Below are 15,841 nucleotides of genomic sequence, written 5' to 3' on the forward strand. Positions count from 1 at the left end.
AAAATAGGGGCTTTTTGCAGCAGCTTTTGCTAACGGCCATACTCACCCTGTTCACGCCTGATCTCGTCTGATCTCAGAAGCTAAGCAGAGTTGGGCCTAGTTAGTACTTGGATGGGAGACTGCCTAGGAATACCAGGTGCTGTAAGTTTTTGAGTTTTTTCACTACTTATCTAATACACTGGCCCTTTAGTGTGGCCAAAGTTTGACCAGCTCTTTGCTTTCCCTTACTGCTTATTTAATTCAATTGTCTTTAAAGTAGCTGTTCTTTAAACAGAGTTTGACTGTTTTAACTACTTAACTAATGCTCTTATCTTTAATGTAGCTCATTTTGAAGTATTTTTTTGTATTTCATTCATTACTTATCTAGTATAATGACACTTAGTGTGCCTCACCTTAAAATAGGGGCTTTTGCAGCAGCTGCCACGCTTATCGTGACACCTGTTCACGCCTGATCTCGTCTGATCTCAGAAGCTACAGAGTTGGGCCTAGTTAGTACTTGGATGTGAGACTGCCTAGGAATACCAGGTGCTGTAAGTTTTGAGTTTTTTTCACTACTTATCTAATACACTGGCCTTTAGTGTGGCCAAAGTTTGACCAGCTCTTTGCTTTCCCTTACTGCTTATTTAATTCAATTGCCTTTAAAGTAGCTGTTCTTTAAACAGAGTTTGACTGTTTTTAACTACTTAACTAATGCCTTATCTTTAATGTAGCTCATTTTGAAGTATTTTTTGTATTTCATTCATTACTTATTTAGTATAATGGCACTTAGTGTGCCTCACCTTAAAATAGGGGGCTTTTGCAGCAGCTTTCAACACGGAACATACCACCCTGTTCACGCCTGATCTCGCCTGATCTCAGAAGCTAAGCAGAGTTGGGCCGAGTTAGTACTTGGATGGGAGACTGCCTAGGAATACCAGGTGCTGTAAGTTTTGAGTTTTTCACTACTTATCTAATACACTGGCCCTTAGTGTGGCCAAAGTTTGACCAGCTCTTTGCTTTTCCTTACTGCTTATTTAATTCAATTGCCTTTAAAGTAGCTGTTCTTTAAAGATAGTTTGACTGTTTTTAACTACTTAACTAATGCTCTTATCTTTAATGTAGCTCATTTTGAAGTATTTTTTTGTATTTCATTCATTACTTATCTAGTATAATGGCACTTAGTGTGCCTCACCTTAAAAAAGGGGGTTTTTGCAGCAGCTTTCGCTACGGCCATACCACCCTGTTCACGCCTGATCTCGTCTGATCTCAGAAGCTAAGCAGAGTTGGGCCTAGTTAGTACTTGGATGGGAGACTGCCTAGGAATACCAGGTGCTGTAAGTTTTTGAGTTTTTTCACTACTTATCTAATACACTGGCCCTTAGTGTGGCCAAAGTTTGACCAGCTCTTTGCTTTCCTTACTGCTTATTTAATTCAATTGCCTTTAAAGTAGCTGTTCTTTAAACAGAGTTTGACTGTTTTAAACTACTTAACTAATGCTCTTATCTTTAATGTAGCTCATTTTGAAGTATTTTTTGTATTTCATTCATTACTTATCTAGTATAATGGCACTTAGTGTACCTCACCTTAAAATAGGGGGCTTTTTTGCACCAGTTTTGCTTACGGCCATCCCACCCTGTTCACGCCTGATCTCGGCCTGATCTCAGAAGCTAAGCAGAGTTGGGCCTAGTTAGTACTTGGATGGGAGACTGCCTAGGAATACCAGGTACTGTAAGTTTTTGAGTTTTTCTACTACTTATCTAATGCACTGGCCCTTAGTGTGGCCAAAGTTTGACCAGCTCTTTGCTTTCCCTTACTGCTTATTTAATTCAATTGCCTTTCAGTAGCTGTTCTTTAAACAGAGTTTGACTGTTTTAACTACTTAACTAATGCTCTTATCTTTAATGTAGCTCATTTTGAAGTATTTTTTTGTATTTCATTCATTACTTATCTAGTATAATGACACTTAGTGTGCCTCACCTAAAAATAGGGGCTTTTGCAGCAGCTTTAAACACGGCCATGTCCACCCTGTTCACGCCTGATCTCACAGTCTGATCTCAGAAGCTTAGCAGAGTTGGGCCTAGTTAGTACTTGGATGGGAGACTGCCTAGGAATACCAGGTGCTGTAAGTTTTTGAGTTTTTCACCACTTATCTAATACACTGGCCCTTAGTGTGGCCAAAGTTTGACCAGCTAAACTCTTTGCTTTCCTTTACTGCTTATTTAATTCAATTGCCTTTAAAGTAGCTGTTCTTTAAACAGAGTTTGACTGTTTTTAACTACTTAACTAATGCTCTTATCTTTAATGTAGCTCATTTTGAAGTATTTTTTGTATTTCATTCATTACTTATCTAGTATAATGGCACTTAGTGTGCCTCACCTTAAAAAAGGGGCTTTTTGCAGCAGCTTTAGCTTATGGCCATACCACCCCTGTTCACGCCTGATCTCGTCTGGATCTCAGAAGCTAAGCAGAGTTGGGCCTAGTTAGTACTTGGATGAGAGACTGCCTAGGAATACTCAGGTGCTGTAAGTTTTGAGTTTTTCACACTACTTATCTAATACACTGGCCCTTTAGTGTGGCCAAAGTTTGACCAGCTCTTTGCTTTCCCTTACTGCTTATTTAATTCAATTGCCTTTAAAGTAGCTGTTCTTTAAACAGAGTTTGACTGTTTTTAACTACTTAACTAATGCTCTTATCTTTAATGTAGCTCATTTTGAAGTATTTTTTTGTATTTCATTCATTACTTATCTAGTATAATGGCACTTAATGTGCCTCACCTTAAAATAGGGGCTTTTGCAGCAGCTTTAAACTACGGCCATCCCACCCTGTTCACGCCTGATCTCGCCTGATCTCAGAAGCTAAGCAGAGTTTGGCCTAGTTAGTACTTGGATGGGGAGACTGCCTAGGAATACCAGGTGCTGTAAGTTTTTGAGTTTTTTCACTACTTATCTAATACACTGGCCTTAGTGTGGCCAAAGTTTGACCAGCTCTTTGCTTTCCCTTACTGCTTATTTAATTCAATTGCCTTGCCTTTAAAAGTAGCTGTTCTTTAAAGATAGTTTGACTGTTTTTTTAACTACTTAACTAATGCTCTTATCTTTAATGTAGCTCATTTTGAAGTATTTTTTTGTATTTCATTCATTACTTATCTAGTATAATGGCACTTAGTGTGCCTCACCTTAAAATAGGGGCTTTTTGCAGCAGCTTTACGCACGCCATCCAACCCTGTTCACGCCTCTGATCTCGCCCGATCTCAGAAGCTTTGTGCAGAGTTGGGCCTAGTTAGTACTTGGATGGGAGACTGCCTAGGAATACCAGGTGCTGTAAGTTTTTGAGTTTTTTCACTACTTATCTAATACACTGGCCCTTAGTGTACAAAGTTTGACCAGCTCTTTGCTTTCCTTACTGCTTATTTAATTCAATTGCCTTTAAAGTAGCTGTTCTTTAAAGATAGTTTGACTGTTTTTAACTACTTAACTAATGCTCTTATCTTTAATGTAGCTCATTTTGAAGTATTTTTTTTGTATTTCATTCATTACTTATCTAGTATAATGGCACTTAGTGTGCCTCACCTAAAATAGGGGCTTTTGCAGCAGCTTTAAGCTACGGCCATACCACCCTGTTCACGCCTGATCTCGTCTGATCTCAGAAGCTAAGCAGAGTTGGGCCTAGTTAGTACTTGGATGGGAGACTGCCTAGAATACCAGGTGCTGTAAGTTTTTGAGTTTTTCACTACTTATCTAATACACTGGCCCTTAGTGTGGGCAAAGTTTGACCAGCTCTTTGCTTTCCCACTTACTGCTTATTTAATTCAATTGCCTTTAAAGTAGCTGTTCTTTAAACAGAGTTTGACTGTTTTTAACTACTTAACTAATGCTCTTATCTTTTAATGTAGCTCATTTTGAAGTATTTTTTTGTATTTCATTCATTACTTATCTAGTATAATGGCACTAGTGTGCCTCACCTTAAAAATAGGGGCTTTTTGTAGCAGCTTTTGCTTACGGCCATACCACCCCTGTTCACGCCTGATCTCATCTGATCTCAGAAGCTAAGCAGAGTTGGGCCTAGTTAGTACTTGGATGGGAGACTGCCTAGGAATACCAGGTGCTGTAAGTTTTGAGTTTTTTCACTACTTATCTAATACACTGGCCTCTTAGTGTGGCCAAAGTTTGACCAGCTCTTTGCTTTCCTTTTACTGCTTATTTAATTCAATTGCCTTTAAAGTAGCTGTTCTTTAAACAGAGTTTGACTGTTTTTAACTACTTAACTAATGCTCTATATCTTTAATGTAGCTCATTTTGAAGTATTTTTTGTATTTCATTCATTACTTATCTAGTATAATGGCAACTTAGTGTGCCTCACCTTAAAATAGGGGGCTTTGCAGCAGCTTTAAGCTTACGGCCATGCCATACACTCCTGTTCACGCCTGATCTCGCCTGATCTCAGAAGCTACAGAGTTGGGCCTAGTTAGTACTTGGATGGGAGACTGCCTAGGAATACCAGGTGCTGTAAGTTTTTGAGTTTTTTCACTACTTATCTAATACACTGGCCCTTAGTGTGGCAAAGTTTGACCAGCTCTTTGCTTTCCCTTACTGCTTATTTAATTCAATTGCCTTTAAAGTAGCTGTTCTTTCTTTAAACAGAGTTTGACTGTTTTTAACTACTTAACTAATGCTCTTGCCTGTATCTTTAATGTAGCTCATTTTGAAGTATTTTTTGTATTTCATTCATTACTTATCTAGTATAATGGCACTTAGTGTGCCTCACCTTAAAAATAGGGGCTTTTGCAGCAGCTTTAGAAACACGGCCATACCACCCTGTTCACTCCTGATCTCGTCTGATCTCAGAAGCTAAGCAGAGTTGGGCCTAGTTAGTACTTGGATGGGAGACTGCCTAGGAATACCAGGTGCTGTACAAAGTTTTGAGTTTTTTCACTACTTATCTAATACACTGGCCCTTAGTGTGGCCAAAGTTTGACCAGCTCTTCTTTGCTTTCCCTTACTGCTTATTTAATTCAATTGCCTTTAAAGTAGCTGTTCTTTAAACAGAGTTTGACTGTTTTAACTACTTAACTAATGCTCTTATCTTTAATGTAGCTCATTTTGGAAGTATTTTTTGTATTCATTCATTACTTATCTAGTATAATGGCACTTAGTGTGCCTCACCTTAAAATAGGGGGCTTTTTGCAGCAGCTTTTGCTAACGGCCATACCACAATCTCTGTTCACGCCTGATCTCGCCTGATCTCAAGAAGCTAAGCAGAGTTGGGCCTAGTTAGTACTTGGATGGGAGACTGCCTAGGAATACCAGGTGCTGTAAGTTTTGAGTTTTTCACTACTTATCTAATACACTGGCCCTTAGTGTGGCCAAAGTTTGACCAGCTCTTTGCTTTCCCTTACTGTTTATTTAATTCAATTGCCTTTAAAGTAGCTGTTCTTTAAACAGAGTTTGACTGTTTTTAACTACTTAACTAATGCTCTTATCTTTAATGTAGCTCATTTTGAAGTATTTTTTTGTATTTCATTCATTACTTATCTAGTATAATGGCACTTAGTGTGCCTCACCTTAAAAATAGGGGGCTTTTGCAGCAGCTTTAGCTTTACGGCCATCCCACCCTGTTCACGCCTGATCTCGGCTCTGATCTCAGAAGCTAAGCAGAGTTGGGCCTAGTTAGTACTTGGATGGGAGACTGCCTAGGAATACCAGGTGCTGTAAGTTTTGAGTTTTTCACTACTTATCTAATACACTGGCCTCTTAGTGTGGCCAAAGTTTGACCAGCTCTTTGCTTTCCTTTACTGCTTATTTAATTCAATTGCCTTTAAGTAGCTGTTCTTTAAACAGAGTTTGACTGTTTTTAACTACTTAACTAATGCTCTTATCTTTAATGTAGCTCATTTTGAAGTATTTTTTGTATTTCATTCATTACTTATCTAGTATAATGGCACTTTAGTGTGCCTCACCTTAAAATAGGGGGCTTTTGCAGCAGCTTTGAGCTTCTGGCCATACCACCCCTGTTCACGCCTGATCTCGTCTGATCTCAGAAGTTAAGCAGAGTTGGGCCTAGTTAGTACTTGGATGGGAGACTGCCTAGGAATACCAGGTGCTGTAAGTTTTGAGTTTTTTCACTACTTATCTAATACACTGGCCCTTAGTGTGGCCAAAGTTTGACCCAGCTCTTTTGCTTTCCCTTACTGCTTATTTAATTCAATTGCCTTTAAAGTAGCTGTTCTTAAACAGAGTTTGACTGTTTTAAATCACTTTAACTAATGCTCTTATCTTTAATGTAGCTCATTTTTGAAGTATTTTTTTGTATTTCATTCATTACTTATCTAGTATAATGGCACTCTAGTGTGCCTTCACCCTAAAATAGGGGCTTTTTGCAGCAAGCTTTTGCTTACGGCCATATCCACCCTGTTCACGCCTGATCTCGTCTGATCTCAGAAGCTAAGCAGAGTTGGGCCTAGGTTAGTACTTGGATGGAGACTGCCTAGGAATACCAGGTGCTGTAAGTTTTTGAGTTTTTTCACTACTTATCTAATACACTGGTCTCTTAGTGTGGCTGCAAAGTTTGACCAGCTCTTTTGCTTTCCTTACTGCTTATTTAATCCAATTGCCTTTAAAGTAGCTGTTCTCTTAAACAGAGTTTGACTGTTTTTAACTACTTAACTAATGCTCTATCTTTAATGTGTAGCTCATTTTGAAGTATTTTTTTGTATTTCATTCATTACTTATCTAGTATAATGGCACTTAGTGTGCCTCACCCTTAAAATAGGGGCTTTTGCAGCAGCTTGCTGGTGCTGCCATCCCACCCTGTTCACGCCTGATCTCGGGCCTGATCTCAGAAGCTAAGCAGAGTTAGGCCTAGTTAGTACTTGATGGGGAGACTGCCTAGGAATACCAGTGGTGTTGTAATTGTTTTGAGTTTTTTCACTACTTTATCTAATACACTGGCTCCTTAGTGTGGCCAAAGTTTAACCAGCTTGCTTTGCTTTCTATTACTGCTTATTTAATTCAATTGCCTTAAAGTAGCTGTTCTTTAAAAACAGAGTTTGACTGTTTTTGAACTACTTAACTAATGCTCTTATCTTTAATGTAGCTCATTTTGAAGTATTTTTTGTATTTCATTCATTACTTATCTAGTATAATGTAACTGAGTGTGCCTCACCTTAAAATAGGGGGGCTTTTGCAGCAGCTTTCGCTTACGGCCATACCACCCTGTTCATACGCCTGATCTCGCCTGATCTGGGTAGTTACAGAGTTGGGCCTAGTTAGTACTTCTGTTGGATGGGGAGACTGCCTAGAATACCAGGTGTGCTGTAAGTTTTTGAGTTTTTCACCACTCATCTAATACACTGGCCTTTAGTGTGGCCAAAGTTTGACCAGCTCTTTGCTTTCCCTTACTTCGCTTATTTTAATCCAATCGTCTTTAAAGTAGCTGTTCTTTAAACAGAGTTTGACTGTTTTAATCACTTAACTAATGCTCATATCTTTAATGTAGCTCATTTTGAAGTATTTTTTGTATTTCATTCATTACTTATCTAGTATAATGGCACTTAGTGTGCCTCACCTTAAAAATAGGGGGCTTTTGCAGCAGCTAGCTCGCCATGGCCATGCCACTCCCTGTTCACACTGATCTCGGCTCTGATCCTGTAGCTAAGCAGAGTTGGGCCTAGTTAGTACTTCTGGATGGGAGACTGCCTAGGAATACCAGGTGCTGTAAGTTTTGAGTTTTTTCACTACTTATCTAATACACTGGCCCTTAGTGTGGCTAAAGTTTGACCAGCTCTTTGCTTTCCTTACTGCTTATTTAATTCAATTGCCTTTAAAGTAGCTGTTCTCTTAAACAGAGTTTGACTGTTTTTTAACTACTTAACTAATGCTCTTATCTTTAATGTAGCTCATTTTTGAAGTATTTTTTGTATTTCCATTCATTACTTATCTAGTATAATGGCACTTAGTGCCTCACCTTAAAATAGGGGCTTTTGCAGAAGCTGCCACGCCATCCCACCCTGTTCACGCCTTCTGATCTCGCTCTGATCTCAGAAGCTGCTTAAGAGTTGGGCCTAGTTAGTACTTGGATGGGAGACTGCCTAGGAATACCAGGTGCTGTGTTTTGAGTTTTTTCACTACTTACTTATCTAATACACTGGCCCTTAGTGTGGCCAAAGTTTGACCAGCTCTTTGCTTTCTCTACTGCTTATTTAATTCAATTGCTCTTTAAAGTAGCTGTTCTTTAAACAGAGTTTGACTGTTTTTAACTACTTAACTAATGCTCTATCTTTTAATGTAGCTCATTTGAAGTATTTTTTTGTATTTCATTCATTACTTATCTAGTATAATGGCACTTAGTGTGCCCTCACCTTAAAATAGGGGGCTTTTGCAGCAGCTTTCACCACGGCCATCCCAATTCTGTTCACGCCTGATCTCTCGCCTGGATCTCAGAAGTTACAGCAGAGTTGGGCCTAGTTAGTACTTGGATGGGAGACTGCCTAGGAATACCAGGTGCTGTAAGTTTTGAGTTTTTTCACTACTCATCTAATACACTGGCCCTTAGTGTGGCCAAAGTTTGACCAGCTTGCTTTGCTTTCCCTTACTGCTTATTTATTTAATTCAAATTGCCTTTAAAGTAGCTGTTCTTTAAACAGAGTTTGACTGTTTTTAACTACTTAACTAATGCTCTTATCTTTAATGTAGCTCATTTTGAAGTATTTTTTGTATTTCATTCATTACTTATCTAGTATAATGGCACTTAGTGTGCCTCACCTAAAATAGGGGCTTTTGCAGCAGCTACACGGCCATCCCACCTTCTGTCACTCACGCCTGATCTCGTCTGGATCTCAGAAGCTAAGCAGAGTTGGGCCTCCAGTTAGTACTTGGATGGGAGACTGCCTAGGAATACCAGGTGCTGTAAGTTTTTGAGTTTTTTCACTACTTATCTAATACACTGGTCTCTTAGTGTGGCCAAAGTTTGACCTGTAGCTTCTTTGCTTTCCCCCTTACTGCTTATTTAATTCAATTGCCTTAAAGTAGCTGTTCTTAAACAGAGTTTGACTGTTTTTAACTACTTAACTAATGCTCTTATTTTTAATGTAGCTCATATTTTGAAGTATTTTTTTGTATTTCATTCATTACTTATCTAGTATAATGGCACTTAGTGTGCCTCACCATAAAATAGGGGCTTTTTGCAGCAGCTTTCGCCACGGCCATACCACCCCTGTTCACGCCTGATCTCGCCTGATCTCAGAAGCTACAGAGTTGGGCCTAGTTAGTACTTCTGGATGGGAGACTGCCTAGGGAATACCAGGTGCAGTAAGTTTTTGAGTTTTTTCACTATTTATCTAATACACTGGCACTTAGTGTGGCCAAAGTTTGACCAGCTCTTTGCTTTCCCCTTACTGCTTATTTAATCTCAATTGCCTTTTAAAGTAGCTGTTCTTTAAACAGAGTTTGACTGTTTTTAACTACTTAACTAATGCTCTTATCTTTAATGTAGCTCATTTTGAAGTATTTTTTGTATTTCATTCATTACTTATCTAGTATAATGGCACTTAGTGTGCCTCTGTTCTTAAAATAGGGGCTTTTGGCAGCAGCTTTCTCATTTACGCACATACCACCCTGTTCACGCCTGATCTCGCCTGATCTCAGAAGTAAGCAGAGTTGGCCCTAGTTAGTACTTGGATGGGAGACTGCCTAGAATAACAGGTGTGCTGTAAGTTTTGAGTTTTTTCACTACTTATCTAATACACTGGGTTCTTAGTGTGGCCAAAGTTTGACCACAGCTCTTGCTTCTCCCTTACTGCTTATTTAATTCAATTGCCTTTAAAGTAGCTGTTCTTTTAAACAGAGTTTGACTGTTTTTAACTACTTAACTAATGCTCTTATCTTTAATGTAGTTTATTTTGAAGTATTTTTTGCATTTCATTCATTACTTATCTAGTATAATGGCACTTAGTGTGCCTCACCCTAAAATAGGGGTTTTTTGCAGCAGCTTTCGCTTACGGCCATACCACCCACTCTGTTCACGCCTGATCTCGCCTGATCTCAGAAGCTACAGAGTTGGGCCTAGTTAGTACTTGGATGGGAGACTGCCTAGGAATACCAGGTGCTGTAAGTTTTTGAGTTTTTTCAATTACTTATCTAATACACTGGCCCTTAGTGTGGCCAAAGTTTGACCAGCTCTCTTGCTTTCCTTACTGCTTATTTAATTCAATTGCCTTTAAAAGTAGCTGTTCTTTAAACAGAGTTTGACTGTTTTTAACTACTTAACTAATGCTCTTATCTTTCTCAATGTAGCTCATTTTGAAGTATTTTTTTGTATTTCATTCCATTACATTATCTAGTATAATGGCACTTAGTGTGCCTCACCTTTAAAATAGGGGCTTTTTGTAGCAGCTTTTGCTTACGCCCATACCAATACTGCCCTGTTCACGCCTGATCTCGTCTGATCTTAGAAGCTAAGTTAAGAGTTGGGCCTAGTTAGTACTTGGATGGATGACTGCCTAGGAATACCAGGTGCTGTACGCTTTTGAGTTTTTTCACTACTTTCATCTAATACACTGGCCTCTTAGTGGTGGCCAAAGTTTGACCAGCTCTTTGCTTTCTCTTACTGCTTATATTTCAATTGCAATTGCTCTTTAAAGTAGCTGTTCTTTTAAACAGAGTTTGACTGTTTTAACTACTTAACTAATGCTCTTATCTTTAATGTAGCTCATTTTGAAGTATTTTTTTTGTATTTCATTCATTACTTATCTAGTATAATGGCACTTAGTGTGCTCCCCACTTAAAAATAGGGGCTTTTTGCAGCAGCTTTTGTTACGGCCATACCACCCCTGTTCACGCCTGATCTCTGCCTGATCTCATATGCTTGCCAGAGTTGGGCCTAGTTAGTACTTGGATGGGAGACTGCCTAGAATACCAGGTGCTGTAAGTTTTGGAGTTTTTTTCACTTCTTTATCTAATACACTGGCTATTCTTAGTGTGGCCAAAGTTTGACCAGCTTCTTGCTTTCCCTTACTGCTTATTTAATCCAATTGCTCTCAAAGTAGCTGTTCTTTAAACAGAGTTTGACTGTTTTTAACTACTTAACTAATGCCTTATCTTTAATGTAGCTCATTTTGAAGTATTTTTTGTATCATTCATTACTTATCTAGTATAATGGCACTTAGTGTGCTCCCACCTTAAAATAGGGCTTTGCAGCAGCTACACGGCCATACCACCCTGTTCACGCCTGATCTCGCCTCTGATCTCAGAAGCTAAGCAGAGTTGGGCCTAGTTAGTACTTGGATGAGACTGCCTATAAATACCAGGTGCTGTAAGTTTTGAGTTTTTCACTACTCATCTAATACACTGGCCCTTAGTGTGGCCAAAGTTTGACCAGCTCTTGCTTTCCCTTTACTGCTTATTTAATTCAATTGCCTTTTAAAAGTAGCTGTTCTTTAAACAGAGTTTGACTGTTTTTAACTACTTAACTAATGCTCTTATCTTTAATGTAGCTCATTTTGAAGTATTTTTTTTGTATTTCATTCATTACTTATCTAGTATAATGGCACTTAGTGTGCCCCACCTTAAAATAGGGGGCTTTTGCAGCAGCTACGCTACGCCATACCACCCTGTTCACGTTTGATCTCGCCTGATCTCCAGAAGTTTTCAAGCAGAGTTGGGCCTAGTTAGTATTTGGATGGGAGACTGCTCTAGGAATACCAGTGTGCTGTAAGTTTGGAGTTTTTTCACTACTTATCTAATACACTGGCCCTTAGTGTGGCCAAAGTTTGACCAGCTTCTTTGCTTTCCCTTACTGCTTATTTAATTCAATTGCCTTTAAAGTAGCTAATTCTCTTAAACAGAGTTTGACTGTTTTAACTACTTAACTAATGTTCTTATCTTTAATGTAGCCCATTTTGAAGTATTTTTTTGTATTTCATTCATTACTTATCTAGTATAATGGCACTTAGTGTGCCTTCACCTTAAAATAGGGGGCTTTTTGCAGCAGTTTCGCTTACGGCCATACTTCACCCTGTTCACGCCGCTGATCTCGCCTGATCTCAGACGCTAAGCAGAGTTGGGCCTAGTTAGTACTTCTGGATGGGAGACTGCCTAGGAATACCAGGTGCTGTAGTGTTTTTGAGTTTTTCACTACTTATCTAATACACTGGCCCTTAGTGTGGCCAAAGTTTGACCAGCTCTTTGCTTTCCTTACTGCTTATTTTGGATTCAATTGCCTTTTAAAGTAGCTGTTCTTTAAACAGAGAGTTGACTGTTTTTAACTACTTAACTAATGCTCTTATCTTAATGTAGCTCATTTTGAAGTATTTTTTTGTATTTCATTCATTACTTATCTAGTATAATGGCACTTTAGTGTGCCTCACCTTAAAATAGGGGCTTTTGCAGCAGCTTTCTTGCTTACGCCATATACCACACACCCTGTTCACACCTGATATTGCCTGATCTCAGAAGCTACAAGAGTTGGGTCTAGTTAGTACTTGGATGGGGAGACTGCCTTAGGAATACCAGGTGCTGTAGGTTTTGAGTTTTTCACTACTTATCTAATACACTGGCCCTTTGTGTGTGGCCAAAGTTTGACCAGCTCTTTGCTTTTCCTCTCACTGCTTATTTAATTCAATTGCCTTTAAAGTAGCTGTTCTTTAAAGATAGTTTGACTGTTTTTAACTACTTAACTAATGCTCTTATCTTTTTAATGTAGCTCATTTTTGAAGTATTTTTTTGTATTTCATTCATTACTTATCTAGTATAATGCCAATTAGTGTGCCTCACCTAAAAATAGGGCTTTTTGCAGCAGCTTTGTTTACGGCCATACCACCCTGTTCACGCCTGATCTCGCCTGATCTCAGAAGCTAAGCAGAGTTGGGCCTAGTTAGTACTTGGATGGTAGACTGCCTAGGAATACCAGGCGCTGTAAGTTTCTTTGAGTTTTTCACTACTTATCTAATACACTGGCTCTCAGTGTGGCCAAAGTTTGTACCAGCTCTTTGCTTTCCCCTACTGCTTATTTAATTCAATTGCCTTTAAAGTAGCTGTTCTTTAAACAGAGTTTGACTGTTTTTAACTACTTAACTAATGCTCTTATCTTTAATGTAGCTCATTTTAAAGTATTTTTTTGTATTTCATTCATTACTTATCTAGTATAATGGCACTTAGTGTGCCTCACCTCCAAAATAAGGACTTTTTGCAGCAGAAGCCACATGGGCCATACCACACCTTGTTCACGCCTGATCTCACCTGATCTCAGAAGCTACTAGAGTTGGGCCTAGTTAGTTGCTTGTTGATGGAGACTGCCTAGAAATACCAGGTGCTGTGTTTTTGAGTTTTTTTCACTACTTATCTAATACACTGGCCTCTTAGTGTGTGGCCAAAGTTTGACCAGCTCTTTGCTTTCCTTACTGCTTATTTAATTCAATTGCCTTTAAAGTAGCTGTTCTTTAAACAGAGTTTGACTGTTTTAACTACTTAACTAATGCTCTTATCTTTAATGTAGCTCATTTTTTGAAGTATTTTTTTGTATTTCATTCATTACTTATCTATATAATGGCACTTAGTGTGTCTTCACCTTTGTAAAATAGGGGCTTTTATTAGCAGCTTTCTCGCATACGGCCATACCACTCCTGTTCAAGCCTCGATCTCGTCCTGATCTCAGAAGCTAAGCAGAGTTGGGCCCTAGTTAGTACTTCTGATGGGAGACTGTCTAGGAATACCCAGGTGCTGTAAGTTTTGAGTTTTTTCACTACTTATCTAATACACTGGCCCTTTAGTGTGGCCAAAGTTTGACCAGCTCTTTGCTTTCCCCTTTACTGCTTATATGAATTCAATTGCCTTTAAAGTAGCTGTTCTTTAAACAGAGTTTGACTGTTTTTAACTAATACTTAACTAATGCTCTTATCTTTAATGTAGCTCATTTTGAAGTATTTTTTGTATTTCATTCATTACTTATCTAGTATAATGGCACTTAGTGTTCCTCACCTTAAAAAAGGGGCTTTTTATGCAGCAGCTATGCGCTTGACGCCATACCATCTCTGTTCACGCCTGATCTCGCCTGATCTCAGAAGCTGGCAGAGTTGGGCCTAGTTAGTACTTCTTGATGGGAGACTGCCTAGAAATACCAGGTAGCTGTAAGTTTTTGAGTTTTTTCACTACTTATCTAATACACTGGCCTCTTAGTGTGGCCAAAGTTTGACCAGCTCTTGCTTTCCTCATTGGCTTATTTAATTCAATTGTCTTTAAAGTAGCTGTTCTTTAAACAGAGTTTGACTGTTTTTAACTACTTAACTAATGCTCTTATCTTTAATGTAGCTCATTTTGAAGTATTTTTTGTATTTCATTCATTACTTATCTAGTATAATGGCAATTTAGTGTGCTCTCACCTAAAATAGGGCTTTTTTGCAGCAGCTTTTTTTACGCCATACCACCCTGTTCACGCCCTGATCTCGTCTGATCTCAGAAGCTAAGCAGAGTTGGGCCTAGTTAGTACTCTGGATGGGAGACTGCCTAGGAATACCAGGTGCTGTAAGTTTTTGAGTTTTTTCACTACTTATCTAATACACTGGTCTCTTAGTGTGGCCAAAGTTTGACCAGCTCTTTGCTTTCTCACTGCTTATTTAATTCAATTGTTTTTAAAGTAGCTGTTTCTTTAAACAGAGTTTGACTGTTTTTAACTACTTAACTAATGCTCTTATCTTTAATGTAGCTCATTTTGAAGTATTTTTTTTGTATTTCATTCATTACTTATCTAGTATAATGGCACTTCTAGTGTGCCTCACTCCAAAATAGGGCTTTTTGCAGCAGCTTTCTACCACGGCCATACCACCTGTTCATGCTGATCTTGTCTGATCCTCAGTAGTTTAGCAGAGTTGGGCCTAGTTAGTACTTCTGATGGGAGACCGCCTAGGAATACCAGGTGCTGTAAGTTTTTGAGTTTTTTCACTACTTATCTAAATACACTGGCCTCTTAGTGTGGCTGTAAAGCTCTGACCAGCTCTTTGCTTTCTCTCACTGCATTATTTAATTCAATTGCCTTTAAAGTAGCTGTTCTTTAAAACAGAGTTTGACCTGTTTTTTAACTACTTAACTAATGCTCTTATCTTTAATGTAGCTCATTTTGAAGGTTTTTTTTTTGTATTTCATTCATTACTTATCTAGTATAATGGCACTTAGTGTGCTCCACCTTAAAAAGGGCTTTTTGCAGCAGCCATTAGCTCACGGCCATACCACTTCGTTCACTGATCTCGGCCTGATCTCAGTATTACAGAGTTGGGCCTAAGCTAGTACTTGGATGGGAGACTGCCCAGGAATACCAGGTGGTGCTGTAAGTTTTTGAGTTTTTTCACTACTTATCTAATACAATTGGCTCTTAGTGTGGCTGCAAGTTTGACCAGCTCTCTTTGCTTTCCTTACTGCTTATTTAATTCAATTGCCTTTAAAGTAGCTGTTCTTTAAACAGAGTTTGACTGTTTTTAACTACTTAACTAATGCTCTTTATCTTTAATGTAGCTCATTTTGAAGTATTTTTTTATTTTTTTGTATTTCATTCATTACCCATCTAGTATAATGGCACTTAGTGTGCCTCACCTTAAAAATAGGGGCGTTTGGTGTTAGCATACACGCCATCCCACCCTGTTTTCACGCCTGATTCTGCTCTGATCTCAGAAGCTACGCAGAGTTTGTCCTAGTTAAGTACTTGGATGGGAGACTGCTCATAGGAATACCAGGTGCTGTAAGTTTTGAGTTTTTTCAATTATTTATTCAATACACTGGTCTCCTTAGTGTGGCCAAAGTTTGACCTCAGCTCTGTGCTTTCCTTACTGCTTTATTTAATCCAATTGTCTTTAAGTATAGCTGTTCTTTAAAGATAGTTT

The 15,841-nt window shown here is 38.6% G+C and overlaps 16 pseudogenes; all 16 read left to right on the plus strand.

The window, feature by feature from the left end:
* The first annotated feature begins 28 nt into the window (after positions 1-28).
* On the plus strand, positions 29-148 carry LOC122340243 (annotated as a pseudogene).
* Positions 149-811: 663 nt separating this feature from the next.
* Positions 812-929, plus strand: LOC122340229 (annotated as a pseudogene).
* A 272-nt stretch (positions 930-1,201) lies between these two features.
* LOC122340241 lies at positions 1,202-1,320 on the plus strand (annotated as a pseudogene).
* A 274-nt stretch (positions 1,321-1,594) lies between these two features.
* Positions 1,595-1,714, plus strand: LOC122340246 (annotated as a pseudogene).
* Positions 1,715-2,386: 672 nt separating this feature from the next.
* LOC122340203 lies at positions 2,387-2,508 on the plus strand (annotated as a pseudogene).
* A 275-nt stretch (positions 2,509-2,783) lies between these two features.
* Positions 2,784-2,903, plus strand: LOC122340228 (annotated as a pseudogene).
* A 674-nt stretch (positions 2,904-3,577) lies between these two features.
* LOC122340256 lies at positions 3,578-3,695 on the plus strand (annotated as a pseudogene).
* A 277-nt stretch (positions 3,696-3,972) lies between these two features.
* Positions 3,973-4,092, plus strand: LOC122340237 (annotated as a pseudogene).
* A 683-nt stretch (positions 4,093-4,775) lies between these two features.
* On the plus strand, positions 4,776-4,894 carry LOC122340257 (annotated as a pseudogene).
* Positions 4,895-5,173: 279 nt separating this feature from the next.
* LOC122340216 lies at positions 5,174-5,297 on the plus strand (annotated as a pseudogene).
* A 275-nt stretch (positions 5,298-5,572) lies between these two features.
* Positions 5,573-5,693, plus strand: LOC122340265 (annotated as a pseudogene).
* A 274-nt stretch (positions 5,694-5,967) lies between these two features.
* On the plus strand, positions 5,968-6,087 carry LOC122340245 (annotated as a pseudogene).
* Positions 6,088-6,367: 280 nt separating this feature from the next.
* LOC122340275 lies at positions 6,368-6,487 on the plus strand (annotated as a pseudogene).
* A 3,481-nt stretch (positions 6,488-9,968) lies between these two features.
* Positions 9,969-10,089, plus strand: LOC122340218 (annotated as a pseudogene).
* A 2,686-nt stretch (positions 10,090-12,775) lies between these two features.
* On the plus strand, positions 12,776-12,894 carry LOC122340244 (annotated as a pseudogene).
* A 1,485-nt stretch (positions 12,895-14,379) lies between these two features.
* On the plus strand, positions 14,380-14,499 carry LOC122340227 (annotated as a pseudogene).
* The last annotated feature ends 1,342 nt before the right edge of the window (positions 14,500-15,841 follow it).

The sequence above is a fragment of the Puntigrus tetrazona genome, unplaced genomic scaffold, assembly GCF_018831695.1.
Source record: "Puntigrus tetrazona isolate hp1 unplaced genomic scaffold, ASM1883169v1 S000001001, whole genome shotgun sequence".
Classification (NCBI taxonomy): Eukaryota; Metazoa; Chordata; class Actinopteri; order Cypriniformes; family Cyprinidae; genus Puntigrus; species Puntigrus tetrazona.